The sequence below is a fragment of the Enhydra lutris genome, unplaced genomic scaffold (genome assembly GCF_002288905.1).
Source record: "Enhydra lutris kenyoni isolate GAN:26980312 unplaced genomic scaffold, ASM228890v2 scaffoldscaffold43, whole genome shotgun sequence".
NCBI lineage: Eukaryota > Metazoa > Chordata > Mammalia > Carnivora > Mustelidae > Enhydra > Enhydra lutris.
Genome location: NW_019154127.1, coordinates 10,310,550 through 10,331,444, shown reverse-complemented (window position 1 = coordinate 10,331,444; position 20,895 = coordinate 10,310,550).

Sequence of the window (20,895 nt, the reverse complement as noted above, 5' to 3'; positions counted from 1 at the left end):
TTGGAGGGAATGTTTTCCGCTGCCCCCCACCCCGCACCCAAATCTGCGGGGCTGCTTTACCTGGGGATTTCTTCCCTTGGTGGGAGGGCATGTCAGCTCTGGAACGTGGACTTGGAGAGTCACGCGGCAATGAGAGAGAGGGTCCCCAGCCCTATCTGTGTTGTCACAAGCTCGCCAGCGATGGCAAGAGGACGTAGTCGGGACCCTGGGCCCTGCTAATGGTGTCACTGCTGCAGCCCACAGCCTCTCAAAGAGGTTCCGTCCTTCTCCCTGGACTCTGGAGACCCCAAGAGTCTTCCCAGCATCCAAGTGAAGCCTTGACTTTCACAGCCAGCATCGTGGCCAAAGCAGAGTGTGAGGTCCGAGCCGCGGCCCATCCCCTTGGCCGGAGCCGGGTCAGGCCCCCCTGCTGCAACTTGCCAGCGCCGGCTCAGCCTCAGGTTCAAACGGGAGCTTCAGCTGCAGAGCAGTGAGTTCCCGTTGTGGATACTCGAAACGATGACGAGTAACTCCCCAAAGGACCTACGGGAACATCAGCACATCCAAGTGACACCTACCAAATAGCTCCTGTGGGTAGACACGTGAGAAAGTGGGTCGTTGTTACTCAGATGCCTGCCCAGTGGGGCCTCAACCATCCCCCACACGGGGAGACTTAGTCGGCCGCTGCGGGATGAACGGACACTAAGCTCAGCCATCTCTGCTTCCCTCCACTGGCTCCCTCCGCTCGTTGTAGTGGTGGCTTCTCCTTTCAACTCCCTAGTCAGGTCCACCTTGGCGAGTGGAAGGCCACACACCCCCCAGATGGGTCCCAGCCACTACAGGCTGCCCGCAGAGGCCCGGCCTGGCACCCTGGCCCAGAGCCCTTATCTCCGCTGCATGCATGTGAGCAAGAATGAACACGAGGCAGCAAGAAGCCCAAGATTCCTCCAGCTCCTGGGAACCAATCTTCTCAGTTTACAGCTGCTTTCCAGGGGAACGTGTCTATAGAAAGGTTCCCCCTCCATGGGAGGATGGGTCTATTCATTGTAATAACTCCTATTTCACAGAGAAACAGAAATGTCCATATATACACATATTTGATTATCCCAACCACACAAAGCTTTTGCAAAGATCTGCTGGCCAGCACGTCCTGGGATTGCCCTCTCACTCCCTCCTCCCCTCCCTGTCCCCAGTTTCACACATGGGAGGGCCTAGACAGGATGCCTTGGGGGCTCCCCAGGGGGAGGAGTGGGAGACAGAGGAGGCTGGGTTTGCCAAGGCAGAACAGACCAGAGGAAGGGGGCAGCATTTGCTTCTCTGCATGAAGAACCACCCTTCCACCGTCCCCATCGAAAGCCTGCGTGGGTGGGGATTCTGAGCACAGGGTGCTTGGAGGTGGAGAGTGATCGCTCCCAGAGACAACCTGGACAGAGTCCCACATGAGGTTTTGCAGGCTGTGCTAAGGCAGAGGAGACAATGCACTCTGCTCCGCTCTGCTGGCCTGGTTGTGGTGCAGACATGAATTTTCTCATGACAAAGATGCATATAGATTGGCAGGAGCTGGAGGTTTGAGGAGCAGTGCACTGTTGCTAGAGTTCCCAGGGGAGGGGTCCGGCACAGGTGCCCAGGCTGGGCCGTGGCTTTGCTGCGTGAACCAATCAGGTCGTCATAAAGACTATAGAAGATAGATGACATTATTGGCAGAATTGTGTCCCTCCAAAATTCATATGTTGAGGTTCTAACTCCCAGTAACTCAGAATGTGACTGTGCAGAGATGAGGTCTTAAAAGAGGTACATACGCTAAAATGAGGTCATATGGGTGGATCCCAATCCAATAGGACTGGCATCCGTATAAGAAAAGTAGGTTAGGACACAGACTCCTTACAGAAGGAAGATGCTGTGAAGACCCAGGGAGAAGATGGCCCTCTACAGGCCAAGGGGAAAGGCCTCAGGAGAAACGAACCCTTGATGTTCCAGCTCCCAGCCTCCAGAACCATGAGAAAATAAGCTTCTGTCATTTAATCCACCTGGCCTGTGGCACCTAGGTCGGGCAGCCCCAGCAAACTAGTACAGATACCACAGCAAGTTCCGGAGAAGACTTCTAGGAGAAGCAGAGAAGACTCTTAAGGCGAATTTGATCAGTATTTCCCATGTGTCATGCAACTTAACCCCGTTGATTTCCACAGGACACCTTCCACAACACTGTTATCTCCTGCTAAGGAGTCGGGGAGCGGTCTGTCTCAACGACGAGCAAAGGTGAGTGTGGCCACAGAGAGACAACTGAGCAGCCATGGAAAATCAGCACCCGTGGGTTATGCAGCTTGTCTCCGGGGGTTCACACCTCACAGTCCTGGTTCCATGTCTGCTCGGGGGCCAGCTGCACGGGCACTTGGGCACCGAATGCTCCTCCCATCATGCCCTAGCAGGTGGGCCTCTGCACCACAGCTCCCAGGCCATCCATCTTCTTGGGCGAGTGGTGCCCCCACAAGACCAGCCAACAGAAGAAAGGTTGCAAAGGCTCCCTGGACCACACCTTGGAATCCCAAGGGACATGGTAAATGGATGGTCTTTAAACCTTTCCAGGTGGTTCAGGTAAACAGTTGAATTTGAGAATCGTTGCTTGAAACAGTGATAAGACACACACGCACGCACGCACACACACACACACACCTCACTCACTCCTTCCAAGCTTCCCAGGGTCTCTCCTAACTCATGCCCATTCTCCTCCTTTTACCTCCTTTTAGAATCTGTGTGGCCCTATTATACGACTCATAGTAGCCTAACACTGTATGACATGATAGATGGAGTCATGAACCAAGAGCCTGGAACTTGAGTCCTTGACATGAACGATGGTTTTCCACGTGACCTGGCAAAGCCTCTCCATTCCTCGGTGTCTCTTCCCCTCCACTGGGGACATAGAAATAATAAAACCTTACATCTGCCAGCCAAAGCAAAAATATATACAACAAATATATTGAGCCAAGAAATAAATTTTGAAAGAACTTCAGGACAATTAGATCTATAGCTTCATATATTAGATCTTAGGGACTACTTCAACCTTGCTGAATTAAAATACAGACATGGGGTTCTATAATTTATGACAGATTATATGGACAGATTATTTTCATCTTCTTGGGGGTGTGATCCTGCCTGAAGTTGCAGGCATGGACCAAGCAATCTTTCACAACCCTCCTTTAGGGTTATTTATAGAGCAACTATGTATTGATGACCTGGGGCTATTCATCAGACTTTTATACCAATTGCATCATTTATGTATAATTTTGGGGGGTGTGGGGGCTTTTAAAACGTCCACCTCTAACTTCATTTTCCCACCTTTGCTTTCTGTACTGCTCTGTGAACTGCCATGTGCAGGCACAGTCCAAGCTTCATTCCTGAATGTGCAATGCTTGGACCAAGGGAGGACGCCGAAGATCCCATCCCTAGGATGCCTCCTAGGTTGGAGGCATCACTGCCCAATGTCAGTAGCTAGACTCCTTCCCTCCCTCCTGCCTTCACTGCCCTCCAAACAGAAGCCCCTTAAGTCCCTGGTCTGAAGCCCCAACCCCAAAGGCTAGGCATATCCCACCCTAAAGGGTGGACCCAGTAAGCTCCTGCCTCTGATCCCTCACCTTGCTTTCTGCTGCCTTTAATTTTAGTCCCCTTTACAGACTCTAGCCTTCTGCCAACCTCTGGATGTCACATGGCCCAGAGCCAGGAAGCCACTCTGGTTATATCCACAGATGTAGAAATGCAGCATAATTCTACAGACCTCTCCCAGAAGCACCTGTTTATTCCAACAACTGATTCAGGTGTGTGCTCCCTTGCATGAGTCTTTAAACTTCATGAAAGAGGATGAGACCATCCCAACCTATTCTCTCTCCCATCAACCATGGGGGCACTGAGTTCACGCTCAAAACCATCTCCAAACAAGTAAGCTTTCTACCGGCCACTAAGTGTAGAGCCTCCTGTATAAAGAAAGCTCTTTTTTTTTTCTAAAAAATTAAAAGGTTCAGCTTCTAAAACCAACATATAAGAATTTTCTCCTATAAAAATGAGAGAAAAATGGTGTCTGGATTGCTCAGTCTACTTAACTCAGATGTTTAAGTCGCATTAAGCATCTGCCTTCAATTTAGAATCTAATTCCAATTCCTGGGATCAATCCTACATCAGGCTCCCTGCTCCTCCCTCCACCTCCCCACTCATGTGCGCTCTCTCGTTACCTCTGTTGATATCTCTGTCTCTCTCTCAAATAAAATCTTTTTTTAAAACAAGCAAATTCATAAAAAAATAAATAATAATAAAAATAATAAAAGAGGATATTTCAACAGTCTCTATGTTGTCAGATTTTAAGCCAGCTTTTTGAAACAGTGACATATATAAATGAACTTGTTTTAAACCTGGATGACTGTGTTTTTGTGACCTTTTTAAAAGATTTTATGTATTTAGAGAGGGGGAGGAGTCAAGATGGCGGAGAAGTAGCAGCTGAGACGACTTCAGGTAGCGGGAGATCAGCTAGACAGCTTAGCTAAAGATTGCAAACACCTACAAATCCAACCGGAGATCGAAGAGAAGAAGAACAGCAACTCTAGAAACAGAAAATCAACCACTTTCTGAAAGGTAGGACGGGCGGAGAAGTGACTCCAAAGCGACGGGAAGATAGACCGCGGGGGGAGGGGCCGGCTCCCGGCAAGCGGCGGAGCAGCGGAGCACAAAATCGGGACTTTTAAAAGTCTGTTCCGCTGAGGGACATCGCTCCAGAGGCTTAACCGGGGTGAAGCCCACGCAGGGTCAGCGTGGCCTCAGGTCCCGCAGGGTCACAGAAGGATCGGGGGCATCTGAGTGTCGCAGAGCTTATAGGTATTAGAACGGGGAAGCCGGCTACAGAGACAAAGCCGAGGAGTGACTCTCAGCTCGGGGTTACCTTGAACCGGTCGCAGGCTCGGTCAGCTCGGAGCGCGGCCGGAGGCAGGGTGACGGGAGTAAATCGGCGCTGTTCTCTGAGGGCGCACTGAGGAGTGGGGCCCCGGGCTCTCGGCTCCTCCGGGCTGGAGACCGGGAGGCCGCCATCTTCATTCCCGCCCTCCGGACTCTACGGAAAGCGCCCAGGGAACAAAAGCTCCCGAAAGCGAACCCGAGCGGATGACTCAGCCCGGCCCCGGGTAAGGGCGGTGCAACTCCGCCCGGGGCAAAGACGCTTGAGAATCACTACAACAGGCCCCTCCCCGAGAAGATCAACAAGAAGCCCAGCCAGGACCAAGTGCACCTACCAAGGAGGACAGTTTCAATACCAAGGAGAGCAGCGGAATTCCAAAGGAGGAGAAAGCAAAGCACGGAACTCATGGCTTTCTCCCCATGATTCTTTAGGCTTGCAGTTAATTTAATTTTTTTTCTTTTTCAATTTATTTTTCTTCTTCTGCTAAATTTTTTTAACTTTTACCCTTTTCTTTTTTAACGTTTTTAAACTAGTTTATCTAATATATATATTTTTTTTTCCTTTTTATATATTTTTCTTTATTGGTTTTCTTTTTTTAATTGTTTCTTCCTTTTTTTCTTCTTCTTTTTTTTTTTTTTTCTTTTTCTTCTTTCTGAACCTCTTTTTATCCCCTTTCTCCCCCTCATGATTTGGGATCTCTTCTGATTTGGCTAAAGCATATTTTCCTGGGGTTGTTGCCACCCTTTTAGTATTTTACTTGCTCCTTCATCTACTCTTATCTGGACAAAATGACAAGGCAGAAAAATTCACCACAAAAAAAAGAACAAGAGGCAGTACCAAAGGCTAGGGACCTAATCAATACAGACATTGGTAATATGTCAGATCTAGAGTTCAGAATGACGATTCTCAAGGTTCTAGCCGGGCTCGAAAAAGGCATGGAAGATATTAGAGAAACCCTCTCGGGAGATATAAAAGCCCTTTCTGGAGAAATAAAAGAACTAAAATCTAACCAAGTTGAAATCAAAAAAGCTATTAATGAGGTGCAATCAAAAATGGAGGCTCTCACTGCTAGGATAAATGAGGCAGAAGAAAGAATTAGCGATATAGAAGACCAAATGACAGAGAATAAAGAAGCTGAGCAAAAGAGGGACAAATAGCTACTGGACCATGAGGGGAGAATTCGAGAGATAAGTGACACCATAAGACGAAACAACATTAGAATAATTGGGATTCCAGAAGAAGAGGAAACAGAGAGGGGAGCAGAAGGTATATTGGAGAGAATTATTGGAGAGAATTTCCCCAATATGGCAAAGGGAACAAGCATCAAAATCCAGGAGATTCAGAGAACCCCCCTCAAAATAAATAAGAATAGGTCCACACCCCGTCACCTAATAGTAAAATTTACAAGTCTTAGTGACAAAGAGAAGATCCTGAAAGCAGCCCGGGAAAAGAAGTCTGTAACATACAATGGTAAAAATATTAGATTGGCAGCAGACTTATCCACAGAGACCTGGCAGGCCAGAAAGAGCTGGCATGATATATTCAGAGTACTAAACGAGAAAAACATGCAGCCAAGAATACTATATCCAGCTAGGCTATCATTGAAAATAGAAGGAGAGATTAAAAGCTTCCAGGACAAACAAAAACTGAAAGAATTTGCAAATACCAAACCAGCTCTACAGGAAATATTGAAAGGGGTCCTCTAAGCAAAGAGAGACCCTAAAAGTAGTAGATCAGAAAGGAACAGAGACAATATACAATAACAGTCACCTTACAGGCAATACAATGGCACTAAATTCATATCTCTCAATACTTACCCTGAATGTGAATGGGCTAAATGCCCCAATCAAAAGACACAGGGTATCAGAATGGATAAAAAAACAAAACCCATCTATATGTTGCCTACAAGAAACTCATGTTAAACCCGAAGACACCTCCAGATTTAAAGTGAGGGGGTGGAAAAGAATTTACCATGCTAATGGACATCAGAAAAAAGCAGGAGTGGCAATCCTTATATCAGATCAATTAGATTTTAAGCCAAAGACTATAATAAGAGATGAGGAAGGACACTATATCATACTCAAAGGAACTGTCCAGCAAGAAGATCTAACAATTTTAAATATCTATGCCCCTAACATGGGAGCAGCCAACTATATAAACCAATTAATAACAAAATCAAAGAAACACATCGACAATAATACAATAATCGTAGGGGACTTTAACACTCCCCTCACTGAAATGGACAGATCATCCAAGCAAAAGATCAACAAGGAAATCAAGGCCTTAAATGACACACTGGACCAGATGGACATCACAGATATATTCAGAACATTTCATCCCAAAGCAACAGAATACACATTCTTCTCTAGTGCACATGGAACATTCTCCAGAATAGATCATATTCTCGGTCCTAAATCAGGTCTCAACCGTTATCAAAAGATTGGGATCATTCCCTGCATATTTTCAGACCACAATGCTCTAAAGCTAGAACTCAATCACAAGAGGAAATTTGGAAAGAACCCAAATACATGGAGACTAAACAGCATCCTTCTAAAGAATGAATGGGTCAACCAGGAAATTAAAGAAGAGTTGAAAAAATTCATGGAAACAAATGATAATGAAAACACAACGGTTCAAAATCTGTGGGACACAACAAAGGCAGTCCTGAGAGGAAAATATATAGCGGTACAAGCCTTTCTCAAGAAACAAGAAAGGTCTCAGGTACACAACCTAACCCTACACCTAAAGGAGCTGGAGAAAGAACAAGAAAGAAACCCTAAACCCAGCAGGAGAAGAGAAATCATAAAGATCAGAGCAGAAATCAATGAAATAGAAACCAAAAAAACAATAGAACAAATCAATGAAACTAGGAGCTGGTTCTTTGAAAGAATTAATAAGATCGATAAACCCCTGGCCAGACTTATCAAAAAGAAAAGAGAAAGGACCCAAATAAATAAAATCATGAATGAAAGAGGAGAGATCACAACTAACACCAAAGAAATACAGACAATTATAAGAACATACTATGAGCAACTCTACGCCAACAAATTTGACAATCTGGAAGAAATGGATGCATTCCTAGAGACATATAAACTACCACAACTGAACCAGGAAGAAGTAGAAAGCCTGAACAGACCCATAACCAGTAAGGAGATTGAAACAGTCATCAAAAATCTCCAAACAAACAAAAGCCCAGGGCCAGACGGCTTCCCGGGGGAATTCTACCAAACATTTAAAGAAGAACTAATTCCTATTCTCCTGAAACTGTTCCAAAAAATAGAAATGGAAGGAAAACTTCCAAACTCATTTTATGAGGCCAGCATCACCTTGATCCCAAAACCAGACAAGGATCCCATCAAAAAAGAGAACTACAGACCAATATCCTTGATGAACACAGATGCAAAAATTCTCGCCAAAATACTAGCCAATAGGATTCAACAGTACATTAAAAGGATTATTCACCACGACCAAGTGGGATTTATTCCAGGGCTGCAAGGTTGGTTCAACATCCGCAAATCAATCAATGTGATACAACACATTAATAAAAGAAAGAACAAGAACCATATGATACTCTCCATAGATGCTGAAAAAGCATTTGACAAAGTACAGCATCCCTTCCTGATCAAAACTCTTCAAAGTGTAGGGATAGAGGGCACATACCTCAATATTATCAAAGCCATCTATGAAAAACCCACCGCAAATATCATTCTCAATGGAGAAAAACTGAAAGCTTTTCCGCTAAGGTCGGGAACACGGCAGGGATGTCCGTTATCACCACTGCTATTCAACATAGTACTAGAAGTCCTAGCCTCAGCAATCAGACAACAAAAGGAAATTAAAGGCATCCAAATCGGCAAAGAAGAAGTCAAACTATCATTCTTCGCAGATGATATACTATATGTGGAAAACCCAAAAGACTCCACTCCAAAACTGCTAGAACTTGTACAAGAATTCAGTAAAGTGTCAGGATATAAAATCAATGCACAGAAATCAGTTGCATTTCTCTACACCAACAACAAGACAGAAGAAAGAGAAATTAAGGAGTCCATCCCATTTACAATTGCACCCAAAACTATAAGATACCTAGGAATAAATCTAACCAAAGAGACTAAGAATCTATACACAGAAAACTATAAAGTACTCATGAAAGAAATTGAGGAAGACACAAAGAAATGGAAAAATGTTCCATGCTCCTGGATTGGAAGAATAAATATTGTGAAAATGTCTATGCTACCTAAAGCAATCTACACATTTAATGCAATTCCTATCAAAGTACCATCCATTTTTTTCAAAGAAATGGAACAAATAATCCTAAAATTTATATGGAACCAGAAAAGACCTCGAATAGCCAAAGCAATATTGAAAAAGAAAGCCAAAGTTGGTGGCATCACAATTCCAGACTTCAAGCTCTATTACAAAGCTGTCATCATCAAGACAGCATGGTACTGGCACAAAAACAGACACATAGATCAGTGGAACAGAATAGAGAGCCCAGAAATAGACCCTCAACTCTATGGTCAACTAATCTTCGACAAAGCAGGAAAGAATATCCAATGGAAAAAAGACAGCCTCTTCAACAAATGGTGTTGGGAAAATTGGACAGCCACATGCAGAAGAATGAAATTGGATCATTTCCTTACACCACACACGAAAATAGACTCAAAATGGATGAAGGATCTCAATGTGAGAAAGGAATCCATCAAAATCCTTGAGGAGAACACAGGCAGCAACCTCTTCGACCTCAGCCGCAGCAACATCTTCCTAGGAACATCGCCAAAGGCAAGGGAAGCAAGGGCAAAAATGAACTATTGGGATTTCATCAAGATCAAAAGCTTTTGCACAGCAAAGGAAACAGTTAACAAAACCAAAAGACAACTGACAGAATGGGAGAAGATATTTGCAAATGACATATCGGATAAAGGGCTAGTGTCCAAAATTTATAAAGAACTTAGCAAACTCAACACCCAAAGAACAAATAATCCAATCAAGAAATGGGCAGAGGACATGAACAGACATTTCTGCAAAGAAGACATCCAGATGGCCAACAGACACATGAAAAAGTGCTCCACATCACTCGGCATCAGGGAAATACAAATCAAAACCACAATGAGATACCACCTCACACCAGTCAGAATGGCTAAAATTAACAAGTTAGGAAATGACAGATGCTGGCGAGGATGCGGAGAAAGGGGAACCCTCCTACACTGTTGGTGGGAATGCAAGCTGGTGCAACCACTCTGGAAAACAGCATGGAGGTTCCTCAAAATGTTGAAAATAGAACTACCCTATGACCCAGCAATTGCACTGCTGGGTATTTACCCTAAAGATACAAACGTAGTGATCCGAAGGGGCACGTGTACCCGAATGTTTATAGCAGCAATGTCTACAATAGCCAAACTATGGAAAGAACCTAGATGTCCATCAACAGACGAATGGATAAAGAAGATGTGGTATATATACACAATGGAATACTATGCAGCCATCAAAAGAAATGAAATCTTGCCATTTGCAACGACGTGGATGGAACTAGAGGGTATCATGCTTAGCGAAATAAGTCAATCAGAGAAAGACAACTATCATATGATCTCCCTGATATGAGGGAGAGGAGATGCAACATGGGGGGTTAAGGGTGTAGGAGAAGAATAAATGAAACAAGATGGGATTGGGAGGGAGACAAACCATAAGTGACTCTTAATCTCACAAAACAAACTGAGGGTTAATGGGGGGAGGGGGTTGGGGGGGTGGGATTATGGACATTGGGGAGGGTATGTGCTATGGTGAGTGCTGTGAAGTGTGTAAACCTGGCGATTCACAGACCTGTACCCCTGGGGATAAAAAGATATTATATGTTTTAAAAAAATAAAACTTAAAAAAAAATAATAAAATAAAATAAAAGATTTTATGTATTTATTAGACAGACAGAGATCACAAGCAGGCAGAGAGGCAGGCAGAGAGAGAGGAGGAAGCCGGCTCCCCGCTGAGCAGAGAGCCCGATGCGGGGCTCGATCCCAGGACCCTGAGATCATGACCTGAGCCAAAGGCAGAGGCTTAACCCACTGAGCCACCCAGGCAGCCCTGTGTTTTTGTGACTTTTTAAAGGAAAAATAGATTAACAGGAATATTAGGCCATGGCTTCCCAAGGTTTTAGCAAATAATATTATACAGCTGCTGTTGTACTCCTGGCTTGTCATGCCTGTCCCACACGAATACCTCCCCATATCTTCTGTCACCATTAACTGGGTACTCTGCATAATGGATGTGTACATTTTATTATTTCTCAGAGGTATTGAAAATTCGTTATCCCCGAGCACTCACTCTCCTTCTCCGTCTCTCCCTCCCCCTCCACTTTTCATACTCTTCTAAAACAACTTGTGTTTCCAGATGCAATTTCCACCCCACCATGAAACTCTGTGAAGTCATGTTTTCTGTAAAAAGTCACCAGGCAGAAGGAGAGAAGAGGGGATGGTGTGGGAGACAGGCACGGACAGGTCCAATCTACCTGCCAGGGTTCGGGGCACCTGTCCTGTCTCACTTCCTGCGTCAAGGGCTATAGTCTCACCAGAAGCTGCTACTGTTCTTCTGGCTTAAATTACTCCCTGTTTATGGATGAAAAGGTCACCTTATAACCTGCAGTCCCTTTTAGCTCAATTAAAGGTCCAAGGCTGTCCTGGGGATAATGTCTGCCTGGAGAGTTCCCAGAGCCGTGTGTCACCCTCCGCAGCTCCCTCTTTGATGAAAAGGTCAGTGGTGTTTGCATTCAGAGAGCCCCGTCTCTGACTCCTCAATTCTGGGCCCATCGCTAAAGGCCACATCGGGAGCCCACTGGTAGGGCACTCTGCTCTCAACAGCCACGACAGCTCTTCACCACAGACAAAGCTCTCAGAATGGCGTTTTGTTGAGTTTTTAATTACTCTCCCTGCATTCACGTCCTACACAGGTGAACTCCAATTCGCTCATCAACAACTCCTCCCAAAATTTCAAACCAATGATTCTGCAGAGCCAGCCCACGGGTCTGGTATTATAGACTGACTCGTATCCCCCCAAATTCACATTTTGAAAGCCTAACCTCTGGTGTGACCATATGTGGGATGGGGCCTTTAATGAGGTAATGAAAGCTCAGTGAGGTCCTAAGGGTGGGGCCTACTCTAATAGGGCTGGTGTTTTTGTAAAAAGAGGAGGAGACTCTAAAGATGTACAGACAGAGAGAAAAAGCCACATGAGGACGGGGGAGTATGCAGCGTCCCCAAGCCTAGGAGAGAGGCCTCGGAAGAAACCAGCCCTGCTGGCTCCGTGATCTTGGGCCTCCAGCCCCCAGACTGTGAGAAATAAGTACCTGTGGTCTTCCTCCATGGTGGCCTGGGACTGGGACATCTGGCCTGTGGCTGAGGTTCTCTCTAGAGGACACTCTAGAGGAGCCCCCAGGTCCCCACTCTCCCAGGACTGAAGTGCCCGTTCCCAGAGTGCTGGGTGTTGGTGATGGACTCAGCCCTCAGCTCGGTTCTCCTGGGGAAGCCGCTCTGGCCAAATGGCCCTGCTTGCTCAAAGTCACCATGCATCAGGTGACCTTCCACACCCAGTTCTGTCAGTTCCACAGCCAAAAACGGACAGCTCTGCGGGGTCGTCCCGTGCAGCTCTGACGCTTCCTGTTGGGTCAACTGAGGCAATTTCTCTGCCAGAATCACAGCCCAAATCCCTCTCTGCCCAGGAAGCCAGTGGAGGGACAGGTGGGAAAGACAAGTATAAGGACAATGGAATGAGAAGACTTGCTGGGAAGTCAAGGCCATGGAGCAAAGGGAGGCAAGGCTGAGAGTGACTAACCAGGAACTAAAGACTCAGCGTGAAAACCCGGGTCCCTGAGCAGCACACAGAAATTCTTGTGTCTTAGAGGATCACAGGGGAAGGGAGGGGAAAATGAAACGAGACAAAACCAGAGAGGGAGACAAACCATCAGAGACTCTTAATCTCAGGAAACAAACTGAGGTTGCTGGAGGGGAGGGGGCTAGAGGGATGGGGGGCTGGGTGATGGGCACTGGGGAGGGTATGTGTATGGTGAGCACTGTGAATTGTGTAAGACTGATGAATCATAGACCTGTACCCTGAAACAAACGATACATGTTTAAAATAAAATAATAAAATAAAATAAAATCTGCAACTAGGAAAAATAAAAAAGAAATTCTTGTGTCTTATGGCTAGAGCAGAAAAAGCTGAGGGACAGGCCCAAGACTAACCATAATGTAGCGAAACCCCAGAGAAGGCAAGTTCTCCTACTCAGTGCAAAGCCAGCATCTGGCTGGGAGGAGACAAGATCCCGAGTCATGGGTGGACGCATGTGAACATCTGGAACCTCAGATGCCCTGATCACTCCAGGCTACGGCACTGGCCTCCTCCTCCTTGCTGAAGGCTAATGCTCTCAGTACTTGAAGATGACGTAGACACTTCTGTCTTGCAAGACAGCACATGCCTATCACAGAGCTGCCCACCCCCTCCTGACTGCCAGACTCATACCTAGAATCAAATCACTGTGAAAGCTGGCCCAAGTGTTGAGCCTGGTAAGAGAAGACCCTAAAGGAAGCTGCAGGGCTTGGCCAACATGTACCGGCAGAAGCCAAGATGAGAATGCATATATGGTTGGTTCTGAGTGTTGGATCAAGGCAGAAAGCCACAGGTGGGGGCAGAAAATAAAGTTGGACAAGAGAAAGTTTGTTGATACCAGAAACCTATCCTGGGATATAACACTTGCTGTTCCAGGCAAGCCCCCAAGAGATGGTTCCAACAAGCTGCTAGGATAGCTTTGGAACCTTGCAGAAAGTAGTAGTTCACACGGAAAGAAGTAGAAATGCCAGAACTTCTATGCCAAAAACTGAAAGGGGGGATTGAAAGGTCCAGAGATGAGGGCATGCTAGAGTGGGTATACCATATAATTCTGGAAAAATTTGCAATGAGGGCATTGCCTTCACCAGAGAGACAAGGAATGTGCTGCTGAGAGGGATTGCAGTGTCCCTGGATGGCTCAGTGGTATCTGTCTTCCTCAGGCCAGGACTGGTGGTAGGGGAAGTCAATACAGAACCAGGCTTCCTAAAAGCAGCAGGGATGATAAGACCCAGAAATAATAGGGGCCAACTGGAATCGTCATCCGTTGAAAGCATGTCAGTGCAATAATCCAAATGAGCAGAAAGGTCTGAGGGTAGCCAGGGGGCTTGACTCACAGAGCCCCGTGTTGATAGATATTAATCAAACACGTGTCCATAGGTGCAGAGTAGAGGAGCACCAACAAGGGCCTTGCTCAGTCCATACTAGTGGTTCTCAAAGGAGAGCGAGAGGATCCCCAAACCCAGGGGACACTGGCAACGTCTGCAGACATTTTGGGTTGCCACAACTGTGGGGAAATATTTGTGAGTGTCCCAACATCAGGTCAGGGAGAGTCTTATGACACCAAGTACAAAGAGACCAGAGTCATTACTAAGTTTCCCACAATATTACGAAGTCTCCTGCAATAAAGAATCATCTGGGGCAAAATGTGCTGAGGATGAGAAACCCAAATCTATACCAACCCACCCCTACAAGGATCTACACAAATCTGTACAAGAAACTGAAGGTGAAAAATCAAGAGGCTGAGCACAAACATCCCAATAAAAAGTCCAGATTCCCCACCCAGTGTTCACTCTGAGCCTGTCTCCAGACTCAGGAGCAATCACCTGAAAAGAGGGCCAGGTCTCCGGGGAAAAGGACCCACCAACATCACAGACATAGTGTGTAGTACTAATTTTCCCAGTTATTCCTCAGAAGGATTCATGATCATTTTCTTGAATAGTTGTACAATAAGAAAGAGAACCCCCAAAAATTAGAGGGCCACTGAATGCAGGGTGCAAGCGGAAACTGGGAACTCAAAGCACCAGGCTCTCTGTCCAAGTGGGAGTATAAGGAAGCTGAGTACACACGGATTCCTATACAACAACGGATTCCCCCACAACAAAACGTGGGTCCGCTGGAAAGAGACATACTGGACTGTTGGTAGAATCTCCATGATGGATCCATGGCCTGTGGAGTAAGAGCTTTCATTGTGGGGAAAGCCAAGTAAAAACCCTGATACCACCCCCACCTCAGCCAAAATGATCATTAAAAACCAGCATCACAGGCCAATGGAATAGTAGAGGTCATTGCCACCCTTAAAGAGCAAAAGGATGCCAGGTTGGTTGTTTCTAACTGATCTTTACTTAGTTCACCATCTTGGTCTCTACAGAAGCCAGACGGACCCTGGAAGATGTCAGTAGCATTGCATGATCCCAACCAGATAGCAACCCAAATTACAACTACTGTGCCAGACATGGTATCTCTGCCAGAGAAGATAAACATAGCCTCAGGTACGTGGTATGTGGTCATTGATCTGGCAAGTGTGTCTTCTTCCTTCTTTATTTGGAAGGAGGATCAGAAGGTGTGAGCCCCTGATAAGACAACGTCCCTCAAGGAGACCAGCCAGCCCTTTGGTTGCAGGCTGAAACCTTTAGACCCCTTCTACCCTGGAAGAGACAGTAATTTGCCTTACTGGAATAGGCATATATTCTGGTATGAGTTTCCTTCAATGCCCATAGGCCTCTTTCTATCCAATTCCAGCACCACTGGAGGCTTCAAGAGATTCTGATCCACTGACAAGAATATTACTTAACATCACCTTGAACAGAGTCCCATCTCATAGCAGCCGAGGTTCGACAGAGGGCTGGAGTGGGTATACCCTTAAGTCTGAAAAACACATCGAGGGCATTGCTTTCTCCAGGGGGCACCAGGGAGACCAAGACTGGCTAGCAGAGCGGTTACTGCAGTGAGAGAGCCCTAGAGGGGTTCCCTGTGCCTGGGACTGAATACTGATCTGTGCAAAATATACCCCCTGGAGCCAAAGTGGAGGACACTTCCCAGTTCTGGGGAGAGACACTGGACAGTTCCTGGAGATCTCACAGAACTGAAGTCATTCCTGTTCCCACTAACAAAAATGGTGTGACCTTGAAATACACAGGCATTGGATTGAAGCCCTGCCTTAGGAATAGGGTTCAATTAGTCCCAGAGTAAACCACCCCATAATATGGCATTCATAATGTCAGGCAACCAAAACTAACCAGGCCTACAAAAATAGGAGGAAAACAGGATCCCTTCGTGTCATGGGAATGAACTGCAGAGATGGTGGGATTGGTAGCGCCTCTTTCGTATGTCCCCAGTCTATGATTCTACGCCTGGGATTCTGCAAACCACACTTCAGGTTGGCCAGTCCCTCCCTTCCAGAATCAGCCAAGAGAGAGCACGGTAGGTCAGGATTCCACGAGGCTGGAGGAGGAAGGACAGGTGTGTTTCTTCCTGTTTCCTTCTTGCTCCTTCCTGCTTGATCTCTGTTCCCATTGGTGGCAGCACTTCTTACCTCCAACCTGGATCTAGTTTGTGGTTTTCCCCAATATTTGCAGAATCAACCTCACCACACTTCCCCCCAGAGATGCCAGGAGTCTAAACTCCAGCTCCTTGAGGTCTTTCCTTTAAGCTTCTAAATTTTAATAATCCCAAATTCTTCCCTCTCTTCCCCAGGCCCAGGGGCAGTAGCTGCCTTCAACTGCCACCGCTGTGACACACTGGTGTTCTCTTTTTGACCCTTCAGTCAGCAATTCAGCAATTTTACACCTCATTATCAACTGTTCTGTGAACTCTTTTTTTTTTTTAAGATTTATTTATTTATTTATTTGCAAGAAAAAGCGTGAGAGGGGGTATGGTCAGAGGGAGAAGCAGACTCTCTTGCTGAGCAGGGAGGCCAATGCAGTACTTGATCCTGGGACTCCGGGATCATGACATGGGCTGAAGGCAGTCACTTAATCAACTGAGCCACCCAGGCGCCCCCGTTCTATGAAATCTTGTCTGTGACTTCTACCTCCCAATGACCCAACCGGTATAGCCCCTGATGTAGGTGCCTTATTACATCTCATTCTTACAAAATTGAGTAATATAGGCAATTTTATTAACCTCATTTTTTTTTCAAAGAACGTGCAGTTCAGAGAAGTTAGTAATTTGCCCCGAGTCCCACAGTTAGTAACCGTGAAGTCTTATTTTTAGAAAGAAGCAGTCTGGCTCTAGAATTTGTGTGCTTGACTGCACAGCAGCATGCATGGTAATGTGCTTGGACTCACTGATATCAAAGGAACTGTTCATTCAGGGGCTAGGAAGGGATCAGTAGGGTCATAAATAAACATCAATGTCCGTCCATGATCATGAGAGTGACCCAGAGAAGGCAACATGGGTCATGTGGGAGGAAATGAATCTCACATCTCCCTGTCTACATGAGAATCTCCAAGTGATCTGGAAATAAAAACACCAGAGAAATGGGTAATGTAGCTGTTGTTACCCACAATATTGACTTCCAATTCCCTGAATTCAGACAATCCAACTCTTTCTCCTTAAGAACAAGTTTTTATGGTGGTCAAATTTTATAAAATTTATTTCTTCTTGGGTGTATTAAGATTTGGATACCACTGTTCTTGTTCTGCTCATTGATAGAATCATCCCTGTACTAGGGGTTATGCGCACAAACAGGACAAAGTTTTCGGGGTATGTGTGTGTGTATATGTATGTATGTCTTGGGTGGATGCTGGGGAAAGAGTTAGACAGAAAGTAAACAACCACAATGTATTCCCAGTGGCACCTTCTGCTGCGTTAAATTGTACAGCATTTAAGTGGGTCATGAGAGAAGAATTTATATATGGCCCCCTATCTGGACCTAACACATGTGTCGATAGAATGCTGTTAATTCGTGCTAATATCTTTCCAAATGAGAGCAAAAATGATGTCCAAAATCAATCTGCAAAACCTTCATGTCATTTTGGTTCTTTCAAGGCTATAAAACATTAGCACAGAAAGTGATAAGTTCTTTCCATTTAATATGAATGCTTGCTTTAAATAATTTCAAATGCTAAATCATGCTGAAAAACTTATTACCAATATTGTAAAATTAGGGAAAATCTCAGTCAATTAAACTCAGGGAACGAAAAGTCTTTGGAAAAATTTAATTCCCTAATTAAGCAGCTGGGGTGGAGGGCAGCAAGCAAAATGTTCCACCAGAGCAGCCTGAGTTACTAGCCTCATAAATGAGATATTTTGACAAAACCATAATCGTGGTGAATGAAGCTTAAAAATGCATGATGCCATCATATATTTGGATCCCAAAAAGCAAGGCCATTTTCATCATAGAGAGAAATTGACCAGAAAAAGCCTTTATTCCTTTCTGAGAAATACCATCTACAGAGGCTCCTGGGTGGTTCAGTTGGTTAAGCATCTGGCTCTTTATTTGGGCTCAGGTCATGATCTAAGGGTCATGAGATCGAGCCCTGCATCAGGCTCCACACTCAGTGGGGAGTCTGCTTGAGATTCTTTCCCTCTGCCCCTCCCCCCACCTCTCTTTCCCTAAAAAAGGGGAGAAAGTAGATTCTGCAACCATGTACCTACAAGTCAAAAACATCTTGGGTGATACCATTCCATTCAATGACCCTGAACAATAAGGGTCAGAATGTCATCCACAGCAACATCTTTACCCAAAACACTGTAGTGTGGACAAGCTCGCTGCCCAGTCCTGCGTGAACACATGTGCCTTAACTGTAATAATCCTGCCTTTAATAAGATCCTTGGAGACAAGTAATGCTTCAGGGTCCTGCGCATCCCTGATCTCTAGTGCCATTTAAAACTACTTAGAACTACATAAGGCATGTGAACTACTGGAAGAGTAGCCAGAAACAAGTGAGAAGACCAGCCGAGGGTGGTAGAGATCTAGGGAATAGGTAAATAGCTACAGGAAGGGGCTTTACCCCTGGGAGAAGCGAGGGGCCCAGCAGTGAGAAGGGACAGTGGCTCTGTGCCAGGCCAGTGACACTCACCATTGTAGTTTGGCATGGGAGGACTAAGGACCAGAGGAGATGGGAGGAGTCCAGACACAGTAAGGGAGGAGCCAGGAGAAGTTTCCCTGAAGTTCTCCCAAAGAACTGCTGAGTGCAGGGGACAGAGAGGCCCAGAGCCAAGGAATAGAAATGGCCTCAAATTATGAGTAGGTGAGTTATGTTTCAAACGAGAGGAGGTAGGCAGTGCCAGCTAGGTCAAAACATTGGAGTCAGGAAGCCAGGTTGCTTCTCAAGGTAGAGAAGGGAAATAATCATGGATATTGGCTGAAGAGGAAGACCTGGATTTTTTGAGACTCTGGATGACTTATTACACATGGAGAATTCTTACAGATGACTGAACTAACAGGTTAACTGGGAGGGAATCCATGGGTACTAGGACTGGCTAACTGAGAGCTGACCCAAGGCACATCTGCCAGAAATGCACCTTCTGTGAGTGGCCATTGTACCTTTCCAGTTGAATGCCTGGTGTGGTTATTGTATCAGACCAGGATATCACTGAGGTCACTCACCTCAGGAAGTCAGGAAAACCAGAGCACAGTGTCCAGAGTAGACAAGAAGGAGTATTTATCTCAATCTGGACACAGAGGCATGGCCAACGAGGAAGTTTTGCCTGGCTGCGTTAATCCCTGCCTCCCTTCAACAGTGGCTAAGTTTTGTTCACCTCATCCATCTCTGAAGGGGCTTTGGCTTGAGACTTCAGAAGGAGGGAGAATTTTTGCCATGAGGAGGGACTGAGGAAAGATGGGTGCTGGATGAAAGAATGGTGTGAGTCTGTCCCTCTTGGGTGCAGCAGAGCTCTGATGGTCTAAAGGACTGAGGGAGGTCAACAGATGGAATTGCACTGTCTTCCCTTTGTGCTTGTTAGAGACAAACAAGCTAGACACTAGAAGTGCTAAGGACAGATTTCATCCAGTAGTAATTATTGCAAAATAGAGAAAAGGGTCCAACAAGAACTGAACTCAACTTTACAAAGACAGAAATCAGGAGACTTCTTAAAGGCCTGTAGGTGGTAAAAAGAGACACTAAGTGGTATTAAATGGGGTTGGTCCATGTGACTAGACCACTCAGATTTTTTCACTGGTGCTTATTTGCAGAGAAACAAACTTCACATGTCTTCAGGACAGAGGGCTTTGGTACAGGTTAGGGCAGGTCATCCACTAAAGTTAAGACCCTACCCTCCTGCAGGGACCAGAAGTAAGAGCAAGCAAAGAGTTATCTCCTTGAGTATTGCTCCAGGACAGCTTTGAGGTCCTTGAGAAGACAGCTCTGTCTGATCGAAGAATTACATGTAAAAGGGGACAGAGAAAGAATTTATGAATGGCAACTTTCTAAAATAACAGCTCTAGCAGGAGATCCAGAGGCCTATCTGCCCATCACCAGGTTTTGGCAGCCTTGAGCTTTCTCAGACAGGACTTAAGAGGGTGCAATCTGGGACGCCTGGGGGCTCAGTTGGTTAAGCAGCTGCCTTCGGCTCAGGTCATGATCCCAGCGTCCTGGGATCGAGTCCCACATCGGGCTCCTTGCTTGGCGGGGAGCCTGCTTCTCCCTCTGTCTCTGCCTGCCATTCTGTCTGCCTGTGCTTGCTCTCTCTCCCTCTCTCTCTGACAAATAAAAAAAAAAAAAAAAGAGGGTGCAATCTGAGGATTTTGAAGGGGTGGGGGGTGGAAGGTTGGGGGAACCAGGTGGTGGGTATTAGAGAGGGCACGGATTGCATGGAGCACTGGGTGTGGTGCAAAAACAATGAATACTGTTACGCTGAAAAGAAATAAAATTTTTTTTAAAAAGCCACTTTAAAAAAAAAAAGAGGGTGCAGTCATCATCCTAGAGACACACCCTTGAGCTGTTAGAAATTATGTTAGTATTTATTCAAGTCCCTTAGTGTGGCCTGCCAAGGGAAGTCATCTGTGCTGAGAGTCTGTACTTTTTATGATCCAAGATTGAGGCTAAGTCAAAAAGAGGGCTCGGAGGGCCTGACTAGAGTTTGATCAAAGAGAGCATCTGTGTCATCCTCTCCCTGGGCTTCACCATCCTCTCCATAAACTATCTTAGTAAGATCCTGGAGGACTT